Source organism: Gouania willdenowi, chromosome 21 (genome assembly GCF_900634775.1).
Source record: "Gouania willdenowi chromosome 21, fGouWil2.1, whole genome shotgun sequence".
NCBI classification, from domain to species: domain Eukaryota; kingdom Metazoa; phylum Chordata; class Actinopteri; order Blenniiformes; family Gobiesocidae; genus Gouania; species Gouania willdenowi.
In genome coordinates, this window is record NC_041064.1 from 30,393,837 (window position 1) to 30,420,711 (window position 26,875).

General features: G+C 37.2%; 1 long non-coding RNA gene across 1 annotated transcript; it reads left to right on the top strand.

Moving 5' to 3' along the window:
* The first annotated feature begins 475 nt into the window (after positions 1-475).
* LOC114455659 (uncharacterized) lies at positions 476-16,072 on the top strand. Its single transcript, XR_003672752.1, has 3 exons — positions 476-606; positions 7,110-7,115; positions 16,062-16,072. It is a non-coding gene; the product is annotated as an uncharacterized LOC114455659 (long non-coding RNA).
* The last annotated feature ends 10,803 nt before the right edge of the window (positions 16,073-26,875 follow it).

Below are 26,875 nucleotides of genomic sequence, written 5' to 3' on the forward strand. Positions count from 1 at the left end.
TTTTCAAATTCATCTTTGGGGTTTGTCCAATCAGCGTGAAACTTTGCACATAGAGTCTTCATTTGGACCTGATCTACAGTTCAGCAAAAAAATTTAGTTCGGGCAAAATATGCGCAAAATATTAACAAGTAAAGTTTTCTAGCTAGCTATTAAAACACCACCAATTCTGAGATGCTTGGTTGCCATGAGACTGTGGGTGTATGAGCCAAATTTGAATAAATTAGGCCTCTAGGGGGCACTGCAATTATGAGAAATTTATATCGCCTAAATGACAATGCATTTTGGCCTGACACTTTCACACTTTAAATCACATCTTCCAAAACTTCATATCCACCTGTTCACGGCAAATGGCACGTTGGCCTGTGGGCCGAGTCGCTTGGGAAGGCTTGGCCTCCTTTCATAACTGCTTGCAGTTCTAGTTATAATTGAAATTGTAATTGAAAAAATCCGTCGTAGTCGCGATTGCAACTTAATTGTAATTGAGTTCAGATAATTGTCTTTGTGATTGTATATTGCAATGAAAATTCTATAAAAACTGTCAATTATATTTTTACACAAAACTGTGGAACCAAGTTACAGTTCTATTTTCAGTTCTATACATATGTCGTTAACAATTAATAAAATGGGTTTCATGTCAAGTTTTCACACATTTTACTATTTAAAAAAAATTAATCGAGGGGTACACTGACACAAAAAAGGCTCAGATGCCCAAACCAAAAATAATAAAACCTACATTTTCATTGATTAGGAAACCTAACAAGAAAACCAATAGATAGGAAAGAAGTATTTTAAAGCTGATTTAGGATACGTTATCAAAGGAGATGCAAACAGAAAGCTAACACAAGGGGAAGGTTAACATTTATTAAGTTATTTATTTCAGGCTCAGTAATTGTGATTAATTGTAATTTAACTCTCGTAATTGAGAACACAATTGTAATTGACTTTCTGAGGATAAAAAATAATTGTAATTGGAAAAAATGTCGGTCACTGTAATCATAATTGAGCTGTAATTGAACATTGATATTTATAAACGTAATTGTAACTGAAAAATGTAATTGACCCCAACCCTGGCATGTGATGTGCTTCATGTATTTTGCAGTTTTGTGCAAATGCGTGCCCGTGTGATGCACACAATATGTTTATTGCAAATGTTGTTTAATGTATGTATGCAGAGCTTAACAAAGTGTTTTTGCTAAGTGTATGTGAGTTTATTAAAAATGAACCATTAGTCCCATGATCAACAGTTTGACAATTGGTGCAAAAGTTTATGCATTTCATTGAATGTAACAACTTCTGTAACCTCATTTTACCTATCATTCTTAAATCAAAGGAAGCCAAAACTAGTCATTTGCTGGGTATTTAAACATTTACATCAACACATAAATGAAAGATGTGACACGTAGAGGTTATAAGGTACATTTTGTCTGGTTGCAGCAGCTGCAGATAATCCTGGCCCTGTAGGCCCTCAGGCACCGTAGAAAAGTAGACTTTTGAGAGAAGTAAATTTCATTATGTATTCCAAGAACTGTTTGATGTATTTTCAAGGCCCCTAGATGAAAATGTCTCAGCCAATATTAATCCATTGCACTTCTTTTATTCTGCCTTTTGATTCTTTTGGCTGGTTGATGGTCATTCAACACAACACTGTTTATGTGCAGGTAGTTCGTGCTGGCTTGGGAAAGTTTGCAATCATCTGGGTAATGGTAAATTTGGTAAACCTGCTAAAAGTAACTTTCTAGTTGAGAATTTGACTTTAGTCAGACTGTTATTGAGTCTCTATGAGCTAATATAGCAACTACCAGAGTCGGCACCAGGTGGTATTAAATGGGGGGACATTGAGAAAACTGCGGGGGGCACAAAAACCCTCCGCTGAGCATTTAATGACAACCTAATGCTATATAAACACAGCCACAAAAACAAAGTTAGCTCGCTAACATACCTCTGACGAAGTGATCGCTACAGACACGGGCATCAGCAGACTCTGCTTCTTCCATTATTTACGGTGTTGTTCTGTGAGCTTTTTACATTTCTCACCTTTGTGAACGTCAATTTTCGGTACTCTATAAAATTTCTTTTCCTTTTCTCGGTTAGAACGATTGGAGCAGCCGTAAACTCAACAAAACATGGACATTTTGATTATTTCAGATGGCAGATTCTGAAGCTTCACTTTCTGCCCTCCGTCTGAATTTTTTCGCTCTGGCTTTGCAGCAATGCAGCAATGTGAGTGATGTCACGTGAGTCAACAGAGCAGGCCATAGACATACACATTCTATTGGCTGATCCTAACAACAGCTCTAGTGTATGTTCAATAACACAAATGTAAAACAAATACACCACAGTATATTACATCTATGTAGCAGACTCCTGTTCACTGTCAGTGAATGGACACAGTCAGTTGCGATAGCCAATCAGATATCTTTGATTAATAAAAAGCTCCCCCGTCATGGGAAGTTTGTGTGTGTGTGTGTGTGTGTGTGTGTGTGTGTGTGTGTGTGTGTGTGTGTGTGTGTGTGTGTGTGTGTGTGTGTGTGTGTGGGGGGGGGGGAGTGCTGCTGTATTCCTCGTATGTTTTCTGGTCTTATTTAAGGGTAAGGAATCCAGACAAGTGCAAAATGCAGAAATAAACTTCTTAATTTTTCCATATACAGTATGCATTTACTCACAAGCCTCATAATGTTAGAATCGCAACTCATGAATTTAGATAGAGATAGATAAATAGATAGAAATTCTTTATTCATCTCGCAGTGGGAAAATTTACTGACAAGACAGGTCAATAAAAAAAAAACAGAATGCAACACACAGAAAAACACGAAAGACAGAGATAAAATGATTTGAACTGTTCAACTTCAAGTACAATGAGCGTGTAGAGAAAATAATCATTCCAGAATAATTAAGGACAATATCCCAATGCTCAAATACTGTATATATAAGAGTGAACAGAGGGAGTAAATGTGTGCGCCAAAGTGTGACAATGCTAGTTGCCTTGAGCAAGCGTTTCTTCTTTTTGTTTTTTTGCCTTCATTTTTTTCTAATTTTCAAAACATTTTTAAGTTATGTCACAACAACAGCTGACCCAAAGCTCCAACCATGATGTGAGTCCAGAAAAGATGTGCATGTGTGGGCCGCTACAGGAGGCGAGATCACCGGCCACACAGGCAGCCCCAGTGGGTGTACCCCCCAATAAGTTGCACAGTCCCCCGGAGGCCCCTCAGACCCCAGGACATCACCCAACCCCCCTAAAGCATTCAAATCAGAATCAGAATCAGAATCAGAAATGTTTTTAATGGCCATGCACAGTTTTAAGGACAGTACAAGGAATTTGTCTTGGTAGTTGGTGCACAAAACAAACAACAAAAATAAATAAAAAAACAAAGAACAACCCAGCAACAATAATAATAATAATAATAATAATAATAATAATAATAATAATAATAATAATAATAATAATAATAATAATAATAATGATAAATATAAAGGATGAGGGATAAATAAAGGATAGATAGAGAATAAAGGATAAATATTATAAATATATATATATATATATATATATATATATATATATATATATATATATATATATATATATATATATATATATATATATATATATTTACAGTGCAGCAGATAATGTCATCATGATGAATGAACAGCCCAGCCCCACCCTGCCACACCTTGATTCCCTGACGTAAAAGCACTTCTCCCATCCTGTAGTTGTGTTTTGTGTGTGGAGGTGCAATTAAAATTTCATGATGGGTGGGGACATGCATCACAGGTTGCTTAAAACTGCAGTTTTTTGGCATTATTTGGTCAAAAATCTATAATCATCATTGAGCATATTGTAATTCAAAGTGTTCTGAGTGGACAGAGAATCTATTCTCCTTCTCCTGGCTCTGTAAATGAAGTTTCTTCGGAGACTTCGGAGGGTCCGCCCCACACACACAATGGTGTCAGGGAGAGTGATAACAGACGGGATAAATCGTGTGTAAAGCTAAGTGAAGCTTATTCATGGTGAATTCATTTTGCAGTCTGGATGGTTGCTAGTCCGCTCAGAGCGGCTCAGACCACTGGGATCAATGTAGCCGACTGTGTGTGCTCTCTAGCACAATTTTTGTTCTGGTTTTTGATAATCCCAGTGATACAATGTCACTCCGCAAGGCATTAAATTCCGGCTGTATTTATGTTTCACTTTCAATCTGTGAAAATACCAAAGAATTTCACTTTAGCAGTGGACACACTGGCATCAGTAGTGGATAACATTTAAATGAAATATGGGTACAGTTAAAAATGCTGGGTAGCATCAGTGGCTAATCTCTCATCTAAAGGTGCACTGCTGCCATCTTTAGGGCACAGTTGGTCACTACAACACCCCACAGCTTAGATATTGATGAGGGACCTCCGTCAGGGTGTTTTCTTGTAATCCCCGTGAAAAAACGCAAATTACGAGTTATCTCGTGAATGGCACTGAGCCTTTGGATTTGAAATGACGAGTTATCTCGTCAATGGCACTGAGTGAGTTAAATGAGATAACGACTTTTGTTTTTTTTTTCTTTTGGAGCCCCAAATCGTACACATCCATAAATTATACCTACCAAATTTCAGCCCAATCCGTTCACGAATAACAGAGGAATAGCGATTTTAGCTAGTGTACACAACAACAACAACAAGAACAACAACAAAGTGAGTGGTGTTTTGAGTCCAGTAGCCCGGCCTAAAAAGTTGTCTGAATAAATGAGACTAACATATTATTAAAAAAGAAGACAAAATGAACTTCCTGAAAGGGGCTACAAGTGCAAGATCGACTCTTCCTAAAAACTACCGCCTGTTCTAACCCCCTTGTTTCCTCCCTCTCTACAGATTCCAGCCACTCAAACCCCACACAGAGTTGTTCAGATGTAGGAGCCAAGCTGTGAGGGGACCTGTTGGCCCAATCACATCAGTACCCAATAGAAACAGGCCATGTATTTTGTGTCTTCTGCCGACCTCTTCTGATCCAGGAGTGACAAATTGTGTGCCGGTAGGGTACCAAGGGGGTCTTCACCAGGCTATGGTGGATTCTGGATATGCTAAGTCCATGATTTTTCAGATCCTGGTTTGGTCTGCAGCTTTGTGTATTGCATCCACAGTGAAGATAAAATGTGTGCATGGGTTTTGACCAAGGGATCGCAATGGTTTCATGGTGTACCCTGATGTAGCACGCACATTCCCTCACTTCATTATTATGAGGGTTAGGTTGTACAGAGTGAGCCGTGACACTCAGACAGGGACTGAACACACTCAGTTGTTGTTGCCTAAAAGCTGTCAGAAAATGGGTTTCCAGCAGGGGTGCATCTATTGCAATTTTCTGGCCGATCACTGATCACCAGTTTTTTTAAAAGCCGGACCTCCCGATACCGATTTGTCCGATCCAGATTTATTTTTTATATAACTAGTAGCAAACACCTAGAATATTCCAATATTATTTCATTGTAAAACATTGAACAATACCTGTGTTGTTTCAACTGCACATGAGGTAGCTTTCTCAAATATAAAGTTTAGAACATTGCTGTTGAAAATATTAAATCACGTCCTTTAGTCTTTCATTTTTCACATTTTAAAAACTAAATAAACGTGTCCAACAGGTTACACTGCAGGCCTGTTTGGAGCTCTTTGACTAAAATAAAGTGTGATTTTACAAATAAAGAACCACAGGGTTTGGGGTAGGTGATATGATAAAAATCTACAGAACAAATTAACAAAACATCTTAACAAACCAATAAAGTGTCCTGAGTTTTATGTTTTGTTGTAGTGCAAAAATAAGAAAAAAAAAGTCCAAATGCAGCAGCTTTGTAGATATTTAAATGTAAAAAAAATATTCATCTAAAAAAAAAAACTTTCAACAGTTTACAGGTTAAAAGCTAAAAGTCAAGCATTCTACAGACATAAAGAAGTGCATCATGTGTAACATTTTCATAAGTCACCAGGTAATGACAGATTGAACATGGCACAGGTTAGTTGTTCTCAGTTTATTGCAGTTACTTGTTTAGTGGCAGCTTTTTTTTCATATCCATTCCTCACAGTAGCTTTGCTCTTTTCACTGATAAGCTCTCTGAGCGGACCAGTGGCTCCTTGCGCCGCTAGCTTTAGCTTTAGCATTAGCATTAGCTTGATTGCTAGCTTCAAATGCTGCATACTCAGTGGTGTGGTGGTTTTTTAAATGGTAATTGAGGAAACGTTTTGTTTGCAGCTCCACCAAGAATTATTTCCGCGTTACAGAAATTACAAATTGTGATCTATTGCTCTCTTTTTTGTTTAATATTGCCGACATGTTAAGCTAACCGTGGTCTTGGTGTTGTTGTTGTTACCCTGTGTAGCAGAGGCATGCGCACGCCTGCACACATGACATGGTGGGCGGGCCTGTTAGTCATCTCACAGCAGAAGAGGACAGTGGCTGACTTTATGACCGACGTTTAGACCTTTGTGGAGGTAGAAAATATCGGTTTCATACGCAAGAATCAGCAAAATGTAACTTTAGAAAAAGGAAAGCGTTCTGTTTTAAGGAAGAAAAGACAAAAGGCATGTTGCAGTTCCAGTGGCATGGCACTGGAACGGAGGAGTTAGTTACTAAAAATAATCACATCCAACCTATAAGCAAGAGTCTTTTGAACTGAAAGACAAGTGGCTGATGGGCAATAACTGCAAAATTGGTCCTATTTTCTCTAAGTCTTCATAATTTCCAGTTAATTCTGAGTCTTTAGTATTTCCAGTTCACTTGCTGGTGTGGTGTTTGCAGAGGGAATGAATAAAGCCCTGTTCCTATTTAAAGCCCAAACTATTCCAGGTAGGTTCTGAAGCTTTTTCTTATTCAACCATGCCAAACATTTACCAAAAGTCTCTGTCTGACACCTGTGAATAAGGTGTGTGAGAAGTAATTAATAAAAACCTAAAACGGACAGTGAATGTGTGAGCGAGGCCACCCAGTGCAGCCACTTCTACAGGAGTAAGCTGCAAAATTATTACAAGATGATTAAAATCCACTTGGAGGAAATGCTGTCATTTTGTTTCAAAACATGACCAACATTAGTGTGTGGCAGAACATTAAATAACCTCTGTGTGTGTTCTGTTTTCAATAGGCAGTAGTTTTTAACAGACTTCAGGTGTGGCTGAGGGTCTGTTGGACACATGGTTGTTCTGTAACTCACCTCCTACTCTAATTGGGATATCTCACGTAGTCATTTACGGCAATTACTGGAATGGATGTTTGTGACAGTGGTTCGACGCCATCCAGGTGGTTTATATTAGGAGGAAATCTATTTTTAGGTAACCTAAACATGGGCAATGTCCTGTCAAATGGCCCGCTCTAGCTCTATGGTGTCATGAGCTGCTCATTTGCACACGACCAAAACCAAAATTGTGTTTGCGGCGATTAGCTTATTTAGGAATAAAAGAAAAAGTAAGTGAAGGAGGTTTTGAAAGCAACCTTAATCAATAGTTTAACCTCATCCATATATTTAATCAGTAACATTATGACAATGACAGGTTAAAGCGGCCAGCTCGATAAATAGTACTTTATAACACATATAGTGTAGGCCTCATCGATCAATTAATCAAAGGTATTTCTTCTGGAAAATGGGATAATTTACTAACAAAGGTTGGAAATGTCACTTGAAGAATTGTTGTTGACTCCATCATGAATAATCAGCTTGTTGACAAATGGTCACTGGACTTTTTACACATTGCATTGTGGGACTTTGAGTCCCCTAGAAGAATACATTTTTACCATTATTTCTTGTTTCTTTGCCAGACAAGACAGTGATTTACTTGATGCCATTTCTGTTCTGGTTTCTTTCTGGTGTTCCTTGTGATATGACATCACATCATCAAATCCAAGAGAAAGCCAAAATATCAACATGCACCATTGTTTTGTCAAAAACTTTTAATTTGTAAAAATACCAGAAGTGCTACCTTGACATGGTTTTGGGGGACACTGGCATCAGTAGTGGATGAGAAATATTATGGTTGTTTTTGGGATGCCCTGCCTGGATAAGGGATGATATTACTAAAATTACAGCCCTTATAATAATAATCCACTGTAGCAAAAGTCTGATACACATAGATTTCACATAAAAATTCCTTCAGGTGTTTTCTGCTTTTTTCCAGATAACACATCATGCCTTAACTATAAAGCTGGAATTCCTCTTATTGCATTAACATACGGGATTTATTTCATGTGTCCTGTACTACGGCGCTGGCTAACTTCTTACCAGGCTGGATAAGATCTGAGTGAGTACAAAAGTCCCGCCTCCTGACCAATCAGTTCTCTTGGAAAATGAGCTGCCCATTGTTAGCAGATCCTGGTTGGTGCAGATCTGACAGCTGTGTTTAGGAAAGAAAGATTATTAATGGATAAATGCAATCCTTTGATTTACCAATGACATCCTTGAGGAAAGTTATAGGAAAGGTTTTTGGTCTGAATTATGGATTTTAGTTCTTCATACTTTAAAAGAATTATTCCTCAATTGTGACGAAAATTGCTCTATACAGTTTCTCCATGTTTGTGATTTGTCTGAGGCCGTAATCTTCACCCCTGTCACTGGAGCGCACATGTAGCCAGGCTGAAATCACCTGTCTTAAGTAAACGTGTTGATAGCCTGCTTCGTAGTACAGGTGTTCTCTGACAGAGAATGTTTGGTTAAGTGAAGCCCGCTAACTGAGAGATAACGCGGATATACTGTACCATATTTTTCGGATTATAAGGCGCACTTAAAATCTTTTAATTTTTCTCAAAAATCGACAGTGCACCTTATAATCAGCTGCGTCTTATGTATGAAATTAATATGTCAAAATGTTTTTGTACAACTGCGGCAAACTATGAAGCTGCACCACTTGATGGATTTTTGGCGCTTTAGGGCTACCGTAGTCAGACGCCTCGTGGAGTGATATGTACCAGTTTTGAAATATTTGAATATAATTAAATATATTTTGATAAATTTGCAATCATTCTGGAAATTGTTGAGTAAGAAACAATAACTACATCATCTGCACAAGAAATAACAACCAGTTATTAAATCAGTTTTTTGTTCATACAAGTGACAGGATGAACATATTTGAATTAAAAACCTTTATCTAGAATCTAAATGTTAAAAAGTCCAGGAACCATCTAAGATGGATGGATGTGTATTTGATTAAAAAGATTTTATATAATTTTGTGAAGCACTGTATATGTTCCACTAAGGCATGGCTTATAAATGACTTTCAAACTGTTTCCTTTGTGGTTCTGAGATGTATGTTGACAGAGAACATGGCTTGAAAGCAACATTTTTGTATGAAAGGTGAATTAAAAATCCAAGGTATTATTTAATGTTGAAACAGCCAAGGTTAAGCCTCAGTGGGTACACTTTATACTGACTTTGAGAACTGGTTACCTTTGATCCGAGGAAATAAAGGCAACACTTTGCCAGCTACACATGCCATCCAGTTGACTGTGCTCTGGCAACAATCTTACACAAGTCACGAAGGTTGCCAACTCACAGAGATCTGCCTACTTCCATTTTCCATTGCTTCAAAACATCAGTGAAGTTTTGAGCCTACACATTCATACCAACCCCTCTCTTGTTACTGTTTTGCGCGCCACTTGCAGAAAACAAGACGCATCAATTTCCGACAAGTGGATTTTTTCACTAAGTCCAATTTAAATACTACTTTTGAGTCATTTTCAGTACATTTTTATTGTTATCTACGGTGGCTGGGAAGTGTCAGGTGAATGCATTTACAGAAAAACACGAATGCAAAAAGGTCACAACACGAATGCAAAATGGCCACAACGGAAGTGTTTCCGCAACGAAAGTGTTTGCGACGGACCGGTATTATGATATGATAGCCTAATATGAAAAATAGTATCCTAATCAACTTTCTCTTACTTTCATACATGTTTCGATGTCTTCTTCTCTGTTCTGGCGGGTTAAAAACATCCACCAGAAACGTGTTTGTCTGTAATACCGGTCCATCGGAAACACTTCCTTTGCAGAAACACTTCCGTTGTGTTACAAATGCAAAATGGCCACAACGGAAGTGTTTCCGACTCTAAAGTTGGCAGATATTCACAGATTTGGACTTCCAGAATCAATAACTCTTTAACAAAACGTCATCGTCACACAAATTACACATCTGCCATCAGTGTGAGGTGGACAAGATAGAAGATCATTTTTTATCAAACGCAGCAGAGTAAAAGTCCGTCTGTGTGCCCTCTCTGTGTGGTAAGATTAAAACATGAAGCTCTTGTCCTAGTTTCCCCGTAAATATCCAAATATCTCACAAACAGAACCAGATTTAATTTTAAAACAGAAAAATGCTGCTTGTTTGGTTTTAGGTTTTTCCATTTTTCTGTTTCTGGTGTTAAAATGATAAAACCAAAAAAACCAACCCGTTTTTTCAATTTTTCAATTTTATTTTGATACGAAAAAAACAAAGAACAGACGGATTGAAAAGGGCATTGGGATGCCAAGTTACATTTTACAAATCCTGAACATATCTACTTTACACTCTGTTTTGCTGTCAGCTTATTTGGTTTTGATAAACCAGGGTTCCTCATGCAACTGAGGCTGGGCCTCCTTAATAGGCACTCTCATAACAACATATAAAACAACAAAACATGAATTATGCAAGCATCCATAATAAATAATGTAAATTCATTCAACTCTAATGTTTTAAAAATCCATAACAAAAAAGTTACACAAACACCCCTGAACAGATTATTGAAGAGGGTGAACAAGAATGATGAAACCAGTAACTAGAACAATGATAGCAGACAGATGAATAGAATGATGGCAGTTAGTGATGGTCAGGTGAAGCCACATGAGGTATCATAACACTTTAGCCAATAGATTCGAGGAATGGTTCATTTCTTGAAGCTTCATATGCACAAAACCATCTACTGGCCAGATGTATAATTACAGGCAGCTCTATCTCACAGTATGTTATTCATTTAAAAAAATGTTATGGCTCTTGGGAATGGCTATAAATTACTAAATATATTTCTCTACATAAATATCACATGTAAATTAAATTCATTTCAAATTTTTCTCAGTGTATACATTTTAACAAAGGTGGCCGCGACTGGATTTGAATCCTGCCCCTCCAGAGCTTCAGCCCTGTACTCTGACTGCCAGACCACGGTTTAACCAAGAGCTGTAACTGAATATGCATGTGTAACTTGGACAATGATGGGGAGATTTTATTCAGAAATAACAGTGCTGAATGAGACGTGCAATGAGATACATTAAACTAATCTCTCGTTTTATGCGTGCATATACACTCTCCTCACTCTCAAAAATATTCAAACGCTCTTTCTCTTTCTCCCTCTAAACATTATAAACTATTTCTAAACCATCAAAACAATATCTAGACTCCAATAACCAAATATGTAAACTATCCAAACTCTGAACTAACTGCAGTTCTCTATTAAACTCACATTATGAACAGAGCGTGAAGCTTATGATGCTGTCAAACCACCTGACAAACTGAACCCCTTCCTAAAGCAGTCACGTGGTACAGCCAGGCAGCGAGGCCTCGCTCGTCATCATTTTGGCTCCTCCCCCAAATGAAACAAGCTTCAATGTGCGGAAACGCTCCCTCCATTAGTCGATACATGTTATGTTGAATAATCTATTGTTTTGTGCATGCCAACATGATTTTCTATTTTTTTCATGCTTCTTGAAAGGAAAACATCACATCAGTAATCAAACACCTGCTGCCCCTGTAAAAAATTAAGGTCTTGACCACTGCACACATTATGGACAATGAAGTGGTACGGCAGTGGCTCAGTCCGTGGGTTGGTGCCGGTTCAAGTCCTGGTGCGGACCAAAAAAACAGAAGTTGTTCTTGTAGCAAGAGAGGTGCCGGGGCACTTCTCGAGCACTGCCGAGGTGCCCATGAGTAAGGCATCAAACCCCAACACTGTTCCCATCATTGTAAAGCAACTTTGAGTACCCAAAAAAGTGCTATATAAAATGGATTTAGGCTGGGGGAAAGAGTATTAAGGGTTCAGAGTTAGGGAGTTAAAAGGGTGTCGTTTTCTCCCTTCTTTAGCTGATGCATGTTCATGTGGAATTGTTTATTTTTATTTTTATTTTTATTAATGATTTTATATTTTGGTAGGTGCTACGAGATGACTATTGCTGTAATTTGGCACTATATACAGCAAATACATTTGAATTTAATTGAATTGTCATTCTATTACCTCTTGCTGCAAATGACCAAATAACCTCAGAGCATTCTTTGTCAATAGCCTAATCTCTGATGTCTTTAGTTTTTTGCTCACACCAGTTCAGCTTCAATACATTGAAGGTGCACCACACTTGATTGATGGTAATACTGAGTGAGGAAATTCAGACCTGCATCAATTTCTATTTAAACTGAGACTTGTGAAGAAAAAGCCAAATACAAGTAAGTGACTTAACTCACTCTGACAAAAACAACAGTTTTCAATCTGTAACCACAAGGCATGTGTGAGTGTTGTGCACCACTTTTTCCAAATGAAGTCAACTACAGAAGTACTTTTACAAGTTTGCCACCAATAGCAGTTTAGCCACAAAGAACAACACACATATTGTCATCAGATGGAGAATTCTGAATGCAATTCAAGCTCCAGTGAATTCATAAACAAAATACCTAAATGAATATATAAGGGCAATAACTAAGATTTTTAATTTGATTATATAAATTATTTTCAAATGTACTACCGCATAAAGAATAGTGCCAGAATTTTGGTTGCACCAACAAAATGTTTTATTCTCCATGTCATCCTTTTTCATGTTGATGTTTAATAAAACAACGCACCCTAAACAGTAAGGGGTGATGAAAAAAATCAATAATCGATTAATTGTGATTTTATCATTGATGATTATGAATTGATTCTTTAATCTCCAAAAATCTAATATAATGTTTTTCCATTTGTAATAAAAACTAGATGATTTCTGCTAATTTGGGTATTTTAATTACACAATACAAGATTGAATTTGCAATGAGGTGTTCCTCAAAAGAGAAGTCAAGTAATTCAGCAGCTTACTGTTGTTAAATGGAAGATCAATAATCAGCAATAATTAAAAAACCAATCGATACTAGTTAATAATCAGAAATTGGTTTCTTATGGAATCGAAACTTCAATAATTGAATCGGGAAAATGGGCAGATTAACCACTCTTAAATAGTGCTTCTGTATTTATTGATATTATTTCCATCTTAACACATTACATTACATTTTGCATTTTAACGGTGCTTTTCACACATACCTGGACTAAAATATTAAAATGATCATATATTGAGTTTATTGTATAGGAGGAGGATCTGTTCCAGCACTCAAAATACGTTTATTCAGGCCTCGTCCCATCACCCATAACTTTACCATCTTAAATATTATGCTGTGGACTATGTGGAACAGCGCTTAGACGCTATCTCCAACAAACTGTGTTTGTCTACTCAGACTTCATCACCTTATATTTTACAACCCAGTAGATGACCCTTGGATAGTTTTACGTTGTAATCATTCATTGGTATCACATAAATACTGAATAATCAGCTCTGCTAACAATACAAACTGTAACACGTTACTGTAATAGATTTGCTTCTATGGGTAATTGTACTTTTTTAAGTATATTTCTAAACCAGTAATTTTACTTGTACTTAAGTAAGTTTTAAAAGAAGTAAAGTAATTTGTTCCATTTCTCTACCGAACCATTACTGAGTGAATTATTATTGATCAACAGATCATTGTGAAACTTCAAAAAATGAAATGACCAGACAACAATCATACCCGACCAATCACATTAAACGTAATGCACGGCGCCAAAACAGCCCCTTATTTTCTCAGTGTTAGAGTTCATAAATGTATTTATACTTAGAGCCTGAGAATTGTTTTCATTTTGAATTGAATTAATTGCTGTTATTTTATTTAAAAAAATAATTGTACACTTTGACAAACCTTGTATTTTATAGAGATGCCTTTGTGGAAAAATAAATGAAGTTCCAACTGTGCAAGATTTTATATCTTCCTTTTTAAGTTTATACATGAGGTGTTCAGTGTATACAAAGGAACCGTGGCAAGATTTATTAACAAAAATAAACGGTGAAAGTAACTAGTAACTTTTATTTTGAGTACTATTTAATTGAGCTACTTTTTTCTTGTACTTGAGTATTTTATGTATGACTTACTTGTACATGAGTACAATTTCAATCAAGTAACAGTACTTCTACTTGAGTAGGATATATCAGTACTCTTTACACCTCTGGAAAAACTCTATGTGCATGTCTATGTAATGTACTGTACATATCAAGACTTAAAGCTGCAGACTGTATGTTTTTTTTTTTGCCATCATTTGGTCAAAAATCCTCTTTGAGCATATTGTAATCCAAAGTGTTCTGGGTGGAGCGTGAATCTCTGCCCCTTCTCCTGGTTCTGTAAATTAATTTTAGAAATCCAAGAGCGTGATCTTGGATTTCAGCCAATCAGAGATCTTTCGACAAACACGTGTTCTCCACGGGCTGTTTTGGCTGTTACTATTGGCTGCTCAACAGAAGTCAGGCGCGTTCACGTACCATTGATAGTAAAAAGGGTAATGGCGGGCGTTGCAGCAGAAGTCTCCATCGCAGCATTAGGCAGAAAAATAAAGGAGAAAAAAGGCAGACCGAGGTGGAGAAGCAACAGAATAAAGGCACAAACATAAGTCTGGAGGATTCGGAACTGACCGCTTTGCGTCCTCGCGGATCCCCATGATCGCGAAGGGTCCGCCGCACACACTGGTGTCAGAGGGAGAGTAAGAACAGACGGGATAAATCGAGTGTAAACCGAAGAGAATCGTATCCAAGATGAATTAATTTTACAGTCTGGATGTAGAGTGATGGTTGTCACGCTGCTCTAAGCAGCAGCTGAGATCACAGCCGACTCTCTGGCGTGGATAGATTCAGATTCAGGTTTGCTTTATTGTCATTGCAACAAGTACAAATGCAGGCCATTCAGTGCAAAAAGACAAAAAAATATATAAGAAATATGAAATATATAAAAACTATGTTATAATAAAAACTCAATATGACAAGATTAAATAAAATAAATAGGCACAGAGAAGCTGTAGTGTGTATATAGATTGCAGGATGGATATAACGCAGAGGTAGAATCAGTTGTATCAGTATATTGCATGTATTACAGACATATGTTGTTTAGGGCTCTAACAGCAGTTTTAAAAAAGCTGTTCTTCAGTCTATTAGTCCTGGTTTTGATGGCCCTGTACCGTCTGCCCGATAACAGTAGCTTAAACAGGAAGTGGTGGTAGAAGTTCTTCAGGATGGAGTTGGCTCTCCTGAGACAGTAAGGTGCTCCAGTGTGGGCAGAGGGCAGTAGGGCACCCATTGACCTTCTCAGCCATTTTGGTGACCCTCTGTAATTCTTTCCTGTTTGCTACTGTGCAGCTGGCAAACCACGTACAGAGGCAGTATGTGAGGATGCTTTCCATGATGGAATGGTCAAATGCAGTCTCTCACTGATGTTGTTTTTTCTGAGAATTCTCAGGAAGTGGTGTCTTTGTTGTGCTTTCTTTACCAGCTGTGTAGTGTTTTTATTCTAGGTCAGCTTCTCCTCAATGTGGACTCCCAGAAAGTAGAAGTCACTGACCCTTTTTCCTGACGAGCTGACGGCAGCGGCAGTGATACGTGCATTCATGTCAGAGTCTCTAAAACACCAGAAACTCTCCACTAAAACAAGATAAAGTCCATTTGTCACTAGTCTCAAGAGCATGCACAAAAGATACTGATATGGTAACATACCGACTAAGTTTCTGTTTTGAAATGGAGTGAAGAGAGGATTCTACATACTGCAGCTTTAAATATAAAAGTGGATGGTAAAGATGTTGAGTGGCTGGTTGATTTTACAATGTACCAGCCAATGGGGCAGGTGGAAAAGTTCATTTCCACCCGTTTTATGCAGCAGGCTTTACTCTGTGTTTAACCACACCTATATAAACAGGGCCGGTAATTGGGTAATCAGGAACACCTGTGTAGAAACGGGAGAAACTTCTCTCACACCCACACACTGACAAGACGGGCTGTGAAGACACAGACAGGAATACATTCTCAACAGACTAAACTAAGAATTAAAGACAAAACATAATACAGACAAAAGACCAACCACTAAAACAAGACTAACAGAAACAAAATGAAAATGGGCCCCACCGGGGCTTAATCCCACAAACGAGAGATAACAAGTCTGAAACTAAACCACTCCGCCGCAAATCCACTTAACCTTAATATGGAAAAATAAACTTAAAACTGACCTCAACTGAAGCTAAACATAATCATAGAAGCAACCACCAAACCCAAGTTCATTAAAACTGTGTTTAAAAAAAGCCATACATTTTTTGTCAACAGTACTGTCTGATTGAGGTTGAAGCTAAAAGTGTTCGTTTAGAAAGACGATACATCTCTCCATTTTGATGACCCTGACACTTCTTTCCATTGCCTGTTCATTGGAGCCCAGGAGCTTGCTGGATTAGCAAGTATCTGTATATGTATGCGGTGTTAGGAAAATTGCTTTAAAAAGTAATTAACAGAGATGGCAAAATTACTTGAGTAGAAGTAAAATACCTAAAAATACCTAAAAAGTACTGATCCAAAGATGTACTCTAGTAAAAGTCTCTGAAATGTACTCAAAAGTACTTTTAAAAGTAAAACGTATTTCTGGATACAAAGCTATTAAACACAGGATAATTTATATGGAATCTGCTTCAGCAATGTTAATGTTTGAACAAACACTACCTGACGAGTATCCTAATGTACTTCACTATATAGTCCTTTGTATTGTACACTTAGGGTTAACACATCACACTTCTGAACATTGTGTTGTGTTGTGTGCACACAACAATTTTGATCTGGTTCTCAAGGAGCACCAGAGGTTGTTGGTGTGTTGTGTGAGGTGTCTAGAGACAGTTCGTCAAGACCCGCCTTACGTTGCTTCTGATTGGTTCACTATTGTGTGATGCCTGCCGTGGTTGGTTAGATTTAGGGAAAAGGAGAAATGGATTGGTTATCTCGGTCAGTCAATCCGAGTTACTCGCACTACGGCAAACCGCCTGGACCAAAGTTCATTATCATGAAAAGAATAAATAGAGTATTGAATGGGGAGAAGCATGAGAAATGTCAAGTGTGGCGTGTCACACTCAAAGCGTGAGGCTTGGCAGCTCTGAGACTGCTCTCGGCTCCACATTGTTGTTCTTGTCCTCTCACTGTCAGCAGAAGCATGGTAGAAACACCCACTTACCTAAACTCTATCACTGATTGGCTTACCATGGAATTTCACTCTACCTTTAGCCAATCATCATTACTTGTATGTCCGTGTAAGCCCTCCCCCTCCCCTTACTTTCAGTCTCTGTCTGATCCTGGCTGAGTGAGCCGCTGGGTCAAAACAGTTGATGCACATTGATGTTGCAGCGCTAAAAAATAAAAAAAATATAGGCTTATAGGCTATATATATAAAGTAACAAGCCTTTTTGGGAAATAAAAGTACCAATATTTATGTTGAAAATGTAGTGAGTAAAAGTAAAAAGTCGACAGAGAAATAATTACTTCTAAAAGTACAAAGTACCTGAAAAATCTACTTAAGTAAGTAATAACGAAGTATTTGTATTTTGTTACTTGTCATCTCTGGTAATTATAGCCCGTGACCCTGAAAAACAGGCACAAGCAGGTCTGAAAATAGATGGATGGAAGTAATTAGTAATGACTTACTAGTTACTTTTCCCCATAAAAAATTAATTAGTACCTGAATTACTTCATCATAGATGTGATTAGTTATGAAGGAAAGTGATTATTGCATCACTTTAAAAAAACAAAACAACAACCTTCAAAAAAAAAATTTGATTTTTGAGCAGGTTTCTTTATAGTAGAACAGCAGAGGCGTGTACTTCATTTAATCTATAATTTATTGTACCTCAAACTACAGCTGGTAGACAAATTGTAGGCCTTAGTTCAACTATTTTCTTCACTACTTAAAGTTTCCACAATAAGAAGTGCTTTTAAGTCAATGTAATGTACAATAAAAATAACTGTCACCAAACTTTCAGACATACTGTACATACTGCACTTTCAAATATTTTCAGCAAAATATTCTTCATAACAGTTAAACAGTAACAAGCTGTTTGCATTCTAAATGAATTAAATCAAACTATCACACAGCCAGAGACAACTGGTACATACTGTAGGCCTTCTTCAAGTATTTCTTTCAAACTAAACAGTCTAACAAATAAGTGCTTTTGAAATGGACCTGAAAAAAAAACATAAGGACAAATCCATTATTATCTCTTAAAGTAGTGGATCTTAATCTTGGTTCGACCAAACTCCAGGGGTTTAGCAAGTGTCAATATCAAACACAGTAAAAGTGTGTTTGTGTTTGTGTAAACAAGTTTATTCAAAAATAAATTGTAATGTTTTTTGTTTTTTGTTTTTTAATATATATACATTTATAAGAATGAAAAGCATTTAAACAAAGCAAACATTTTGCCCAGGTGTGTGTAGAAATAAGATATATACCTATGTTTAAAAAAAACAATACATTTTTTTCAATTATGAAGAGTTTGGTGAATGCACTGATAAATCTTGCAGGGTTCAGTACCTTCAATCATTCATCCCACCTGATGAGCCATGTATATATATGTTATATATTATATAATTATTCATAACATGTTGCTGGCTGTTGCAGGTACAAATTTCTCTTTACATGTTAACACATGGAAATGACTACAATCTTGAACCCTTATTGTCTTCCGTTTCAATAACCGCTCGCTGTGAGATAGGTGTGTGTGTGTGTGTGTGTGCGTGTGTGTGTGTGTGTCAGAGAGAGAAAAAGAGATTGTTAACATGTGTCCTTTCGATGAGCATCACTGCAGATATCAGTTTTATCTGTGGTTTTGACATGTAGCGTTGACAGATGCTTCATAATATTAGCGTTACAACGAATGTGAATAAACACTGCTCTGGGTCATAAGGTACACTTCACATGTATGTTCTTGCCTTTTACATCAGTGACAATGGCCACAATTACGTGATGTTTTTTAATTTGAAATGAGTTATTCCAAATTAAATCATTCAGAATTAAAGTGTTCTGCTTCATGTTTACATGGTAATAGTCATTCCTTAATTGAGGTTTACATGGAAAGCTGGTTTATTCGGCTTCACTTAATTCTGCTTTAGGTCTGGGGGTTTGGAAGGCTCTGATTGGACAGGGGGCGAACATGACTTATCATACCTTTTATTGTCAGTGATAACACATGCAGAAGACCACACACAAGAACTGTTTTCACTTTTATTTTGATTGTAGTTTTGAAGCAACAGCTCGACAATAACACACTTTGGTCCACGAAGCAGAAGGGAGATAGGAACCGATCACCTGTAAATAAAGCCCAGTAAAACTCCGGAAAACAATAGTTAAGAATAAATAGTTGTTCCCTGGTAAAGATAGTAGCTCTAACAATCATTACAATGATAAACTTGGTGATATTTCAGCCTGTGCAGCAGTACAGGGACACATTTACTCCGTCTCCGGGTGAAGAGGCCTCACCCGTCCGATGAAGCCTGTCCCGTTTGCTGATGTCCATGTGTGTGATAAGTCCATGTGTCCGTGTTAATGTTTATGCCTCCATCATCCCCTTTTTTCATTTTATTCATGTCTTTTGAGGCTCTTATTAAATAGTGTCGGCTCTATTCCGGGCCAACATGTTGGAATATGTCGTCACCCAGCGCGTCATTGCCGCAAGTCGCACATGCGCAGAACGACTGGAATCAACTTAAAGCGGAATTAGGTGTTGTTAACTGTTTACAAGAAAGAGGAATTATTTAATTCGGAATTAAAAACGGAATACACCAGCCACCCCTTTGTTATTAAGATTAATTCAGAATTAAGATAGCATTAGGAATTAAGTGTTTAAAAGGTCAGGTTAAAGAGGAATGAACTTTTATTCTGCTTTGAAGAGGAATTAAAGCTTCCATTTAAACGTGGCCATTGAAGTAGTACCTGTACTTCCATTGTTTGTGGTCATACCTTCCTGTCATTGCCTAATCTCTTGGTTAGTTGGATGGAGACCACTGAGAATTCCAGGTGCCACAGTGGGGGGCGGTTGCTCTAGTAGTATCGGACATTGTGTCCTTAGGCAAGACACTTCACCCACATTGCCAAGTATGAATGTAGTGTGTGAGTGAGTGTTGGTGGTGGCACACTATGGCAGCCTCACTTCCATTAGTCTGCCCCAGGGCAGCTGTGGCTACACTAGTAGCTTGCCACCACTATGTCAAAGAATAGTGCAATGTAAAGCTCTTTGTGTCCATGAAAAGCACAAAATCCAATTAATTAGTTTCATTACTTTTATTATCGTGAAAATGTAACTAAATGTATGAATCACTGTAGACACTGAAGTTTGTAACAACACCCACCTACCTAAACTGTGGCACTGATTGGCTTACCAATGTTACAACTCTAACCTTTAGTTTTATCATTACTTATGTCTGTCACCATCCTCCCTCACCAAAGAAGGACAATCAGCTCTCGTCCTCGTTTCCCCATAAATATCACAAAAACAGATTTAATTAAAAAAAAGAAAAACGCTGCTTGTCTGATTGGTTTTTTTTCTTCTGTATTTCTCTTTTGGTCTTAAGTCAGAAAAACAAAATAACCACATTGTTAATTTGTTATTTGAATTTGGTCTTGAGACGAAATAACCAAAGAACGAAGGGTACACAGATTTGGTAATTACCATTACTGAAAAACATTAATAGCGTTAGTAATGCCATATTTACCACTGTTCTTCCAACACTGTACATAAAGAAGAGCTTTAACTTGCCATTGCAAAACCAACCAGAGAGACAAAGGGCCCATGGGCCAGTTTTCCACTATGTAGGTGTTGGTATGCAGCAGTTGGCTTTGAATTGATGATGGAAACTTTTGTATCCCAGATCTGCTTATGGGGTACACCACAACTGCTTATCCTAGAGAAGACATGACTGCAACATGTTTGGCCACACTTCTATGTTATACGTGTATAATCATTACACTGTTTATTTATTGCATATCTTTCTGTGACATACAAAACATCGTTCAACCAAATTTAAACTTTAAGATTTTTTTTTTTTTTTTTTACTTCAAACTTTTCTACATAATTTATCCAACTGCAGAAGTGATTAAAGAAAAGTCAGTGAATGCACCATTTTGAATTTTCTTTATCATATGTTGCACAAATGTTCTGACCACAGCAGTGACCAATATATTTACTACAGTACAATGTAATATCAAGCCCCCCTGAAATGTTTAGAAAAGACAGGAAATTACATGCATTTGGCTAGTATGTGTGGTTTCCCACGCTGACTGGGTGGCAGGGTCAAAACACAAAGAATGGCCTATGGAAGTCCCTGTGCCCATGGTTGGAGAGGTCGTAATGAATGTTTGAAACTAAGCTTAGCACAGGTAATTTATAAATTGTCCAAAATACTTTTCAGCTTTCCGTGTGTTACTTTGGTCTGTAGTAAGCAAAAATTACTTGTATGTGTATACTTTATCATTGTTATTCTTCCTGACAGCTGAAATAGTCAAAGTAATCTCTTTTTATATGGAAAATCCATTACACTAATTTCAACCTCCTTTTAGGTTTGAAAGAAAAAAAGACTGCTGCCTCTGGACAACATGACATATTAATGACATATCTACGGTTACTTTCATCCCTATTGGCAGTGATGGGAATAATTCATTCACTTGGGCAAGCCCTTAAAGTTTACTGGCAGATCCAACTTATAGGACAGCTTTGCTTCTTTTTCTTTAGTCAGCTCTGGTTGGCATGCACTACAGACAGCTTGGCCAGGGGCTGGAGAAGCAGGTCCAAAAGGCCCCTGCCATGTTTACAGTGCAAGCCTCGGCACGGCACAACATGGGTGGCCCTGCTATGCAGTTGCCGTCAGTCTCAGTGAGAATGTAGCAGCATTTTGGAAACACCACACCCTGTCTGGCTCACGTTTTGTATTTTAAGCATTAAAGTAATTAATCAAACGCGACCATCATTCCAGTAAATTGTGAGAATGCATTGTCTGGGAAACTTAATATTATATACAGTATGGGGGCTTGCAATTTCTTTTAAAAATTCTGAATTTTTTTCTGCAACTACTGACTGAAAAGTGCCTGATATCATTGAATAATCAATGACATGAGATTACAAACCATGTTGTCTCCAGATTTTTATGAAATGTTCCATTATTTAATAAGTTTGCTCCTCTTTTATTGGTGGATTTTTTTCAGAACTGTGTGCAGAGATATGCAGTGTTTCCTTAGTCCAGCCACTATACATTACAATGCTAATGAAGGTGAAGCAACATCTATGCCCTTCATTACATGTTTACTATAGTCATGTTTCTCACCAGGAATTTTTCACAGAGTTGTGGAATCGCATGGAATGCGAGCAAGCACCATAAACGTGGAAAATGTAGAAATGTATAACTGTCTGAGGGCCAAACTTAGTGAAGTAAAGCTAAAGTTTTTGTTGTTTTTAATCTTTACTGTCTTAATTTAAAGTCAAAAGTTATTGTTGAATTGGTAAAGGGCCATAATGAATGTAGTTAGAGTTACTCATGCTTGGTATAGATCCTCCACTAATAAATACCTAAAGACACTGTATAGACAAGAAATAACAATTCATTCTTTTTCAAAGGTATTATGTGGGACCCGCAGTAATATTGGGACTGTTATGGACAGTCCCCCTCACACACATAGAGACTGATTAATTCATTTAGTTTAATTAGCTTTAATTGGGCAGAAAAAACACTAGAGAACATAACCCGAACCCGTCCGACTCGAGGGACGGATGTCTCTTGAAGCCCAGGTTAAAAAGAGCGTTAAAACAACCTGTTCACGCCTGGAAGTCCCTTTTGTGTCTAAGTGTGCAATATACAGTGGATATAAAAAGTCTACACATCCCTGTGTGGACTTATATCAAACTATTTTAAAGTTTGATTCTTGTGGAGACCCAAATGCCATGTTTTTGTGATGTAAAAAAATGACACCAAGATAAATAATTTCACAACTTTTTCCACCTTTAATGTGACCTATAACCATACCATCTGCCCAACCAATCTCCAGTATTCCTTATATTGTAAGATAAGTGTACAAGAAATCTAAAATACCCACTTATCATTATCAATCACTTGCTAAATACAATTCGGTGATTAGAATCTGGTAGGCCTACCTTTATTAACATTGAAATGCTGTGAACTGGGGCTGGGCGATATATAGACCAAAACTCATATATTAATATATTTTCTCAAAGTGGTGATATACAATGTAAATCTCGATAAATTATCAAATAAAGTCTGACCAGAAAGACAATTCTGGGTTAAATTTGCTGATGCAAAATGCCACACAGACGCATTTATTAACAAACAGCTGATCAATATGTGCACACCGAAATCCATCTAACTGAGCTTTACATGTTGTTCTGAGAAGTAAAAGCAGCGACTCCTAAAACTAGTATTTTATATACATAATAAGCTATAATATATACATATATTGATATATGAAATATTGTAGTTTTCTATATAGCCAAAATAGAAAACTCGATACATCTTGAATCTCGATTTATTGCCCAGTCCTAATGGGTATATGAAGCACATGTGTTTATTTAATATACTACAGTTCATATACAAGTTAACACATCGCATATTTGTTAATTTCACATTGCTTGTCTTTAAGTTACACATTAACATTTTATTTTATTACATATTTTCTTTTAATTTGTCATGCTCACTCATGTAGTTCTCTGGTATTCATTTACATCCTTTAACACTTTATAAAGCAGTGTATATTTGTGGCACTTGTGATTGGCTGATTTTTCATGGTGACTTACGTGGTTCCTTCCCCCGTGGTTGAGGTTAAAATCTCAGTTATTAATCTAACAGAACGTGTAACTGTGTCCCATCCTGCTGCTCTTTAGGAAGGTAAACTCTCTGTCACATTTTACAATGTATTTACACCGGTTCTTTGTTTTTTTTCGCCAGAACGTCTTCATTCATCATCTCTTTTCTGAGTTGTTTCCGGGTTTGTTGCCGCTGTCAGCACTAATCTAGCGAGAACTGCCACTCAGGCCATTTCAGGTGGCAGTTCTCGCGAGGCTATGGCGTTCAGTTTAGTAAGGCATCTTTATTATTAATTATTTTTACATTAAAATACGGGATATTTACGGGAAAATACTAATACGGGAAGATGGCGGGAAAGAAGGGTAAAATACGGGAGTTTCCCGGCCAAAACGGGATACTTGACAGGTGTGCCTAAAACCTGTACAATGCAATAGACAAACAAACTGAAACCTTTCAGGGAGGTGAAGTAAAAATAAAAAACTGAGGGAGTGAGGATGCAAAAGTGTGCACACCCTCTTTTAACTGGGGATGGGGTAGTGTTTGGATTTAACCAATTACATTCAAACTCATGTTAAATTGGAGTCAGCACACACCTGTCACCATTTAAAGTGTCTCTGATTAACCCCAAATAAAGTTCAGCTGTTCTACAAGAAAACTGGTCAGGGAGGCTGCCAAGAGGCCGACAGCAACATTGAAGAAACTGCAGGAATTTCTGGAAAGTACTGGCTGTGTAGTACATGTGACAACAATCTCCCGTCTTCTTTGTATGTCTGGGCTTCGGGGTAGGGTGGCAAGATGGAGGCCTTATCTTACAAAGAAAAACATCCAAGCTCTTTTTTGCAAAAACACATTTAAAGTCTCCCAAACACGTGGGAAAATGTGTTAAGGTTGAACTTTTTGGCCATAATTCCAAAAGGTATATTTGGCGCAAAAAACAACACTGCTCATCACCAAAAGAACACCATACCTACAGTGAAGCATGGTGGTGGCGGCATCATGCTTTGGGGCTGTTTTTCTTCAGCTGGAACTGGGGCCTTAGTCAGGGTGGAGGGAAATATGAACAGTTCCAAATACCAGGCAGTGCTGGCACAAAACCTTCAGGCTTCTGTTAGAAAGCTGAAGATGAAGAGGAACTTCATCTTTCAACACAACAATGACTCTAAGCACACAGCCAAATCAAAAAAAGAATGGCTTCACCAAAATAAGATTGAGATTTTGGAATGGCCCAGCCAGAGTCCAGACCTGAATTCCATTGAACATCTGTGGGGTGATCTGAAGAGGGCTGTGCACAGGAGATGCCCTTGCAAGCTGTTAGATTTGGAGCAGTTTTGTAAAGAAGAGTGGGCAAATATTGCCTCATCAAGATATGCCACACTGATAGACTCTTACTGTAAGAAAAGCCAAAGGTGCTGCAACAAAGTGTTAGTTAAAGGGTGTGCATGTTTATGCAACCAGGTTATCTTAAGTTTTTTATTTTTTATTTTTCCCCTTTTGTTTTTCAATTGCATTGTACAGGTTATAGGTCACATTAAAGGTGGAAAAAGTTATGAAATTATTTATCTTGGTGTCATTTTTTTGCATCACAAAAACCTGGCGTTTGAACAGGGCTGCTGAAAATGCACCGCAGGGGGCAACATCACACCATAGGGGATCAAAGTTACCCCGTCGAGGGCCCCTATGCTCAACAGCGCTGGCGAGAGTCCTGGAAGTGTTTGTTGACAGCAAATCTTTTGCTCTACTTCAAAATGTAAGGCCTAACTTTCTTTTAAAATATGCACAGTCACATTGTGACTGTCCAAAAAAATAAATAATGCATCATTTGTAATGGTCTATCAACCATTATGTTGAGTAGGCCTAGTTGCCTAGTTGAGTACCAAATGGCCAAACATAGTCTTTTGTTCAAGGAGAAAATACAAAACTAAAGAAAAAAATGTAAGCTCCACACAGAAATGTTCCAGACCTTATAAAATAGATTGTTTTTAAATTAACATACCTAGTTGTAGCATATGGATAGAAAACATGAATGGGCTGAGGACCCCTGGGAACCACCACAAGTCAAAGAAGCCAAAAAGAAAGAGATGTATAATGTTTATTAAACTTTTTCCTGTTTTGTTTTTGTTTCAAATCAAACAAATAATCAAAGAACAAAACCATTTCAATCGTGTTCCCATGTTACTTTCACCAAGCTCTCTAAAATTGCTATTACCAAACAGAAAGTGAGTTTCTGACTTATAAACTGGCTCATTAAAAAAGAATAGAAATTAATAAGAATGAAATGGTCCATGTTTGTTTCTGTCATCGGATTTTCTGTTCAAAAAAGGTTAATAAAAACAAAAAGTTATTTGATTTTCAATTTAAAGGCTTGCAAAACAAGGCTGTTTATCTATAAAAATCTCTGCATGCATATCACACCAAAGTGCGATAAGAGGTTTTTCTGTAATCATATCCTCTTCCCTGAGACACACTTATATACTACATATACTGATCCATTTCCATCATCAACTTCCTCAAATGTGCTCTTACTTTGAAAAATCTGTCTTTAAAAAAACATGTTTTTTGTTTTTAAAAACAGAAAATAAAAATATCTGGTTTTTAAAAATGTGTTTTTAAATTGAAATGTTTTAATGAAAATCACATTTCTGCTCATTTTTTGTTTTTTAATATCCATTTCTGAATTAAAAATCCAATAACAAAAACATACACTGACTTAAATAAAGAAGTTTGTAAATAGTCAATTTTGTTTTTTTTTTTACATGTGATGATTGATCAGGTTGTAAGTAAAAAACCGACAACAACAAAAAAAAACTAATTTATTTGAAATCTAAAATGTAATGACATTGGAACATTAAATATTTGTTTTAAAACTAAAACTGACTGCACTTTACAAACGTGTAGCTTGCTCCTCACGGCGTAATAGCTTATCAACCTCATATATAATGTAACGGGACCTAAAGAACTGTTGCGTAACTGTTAGG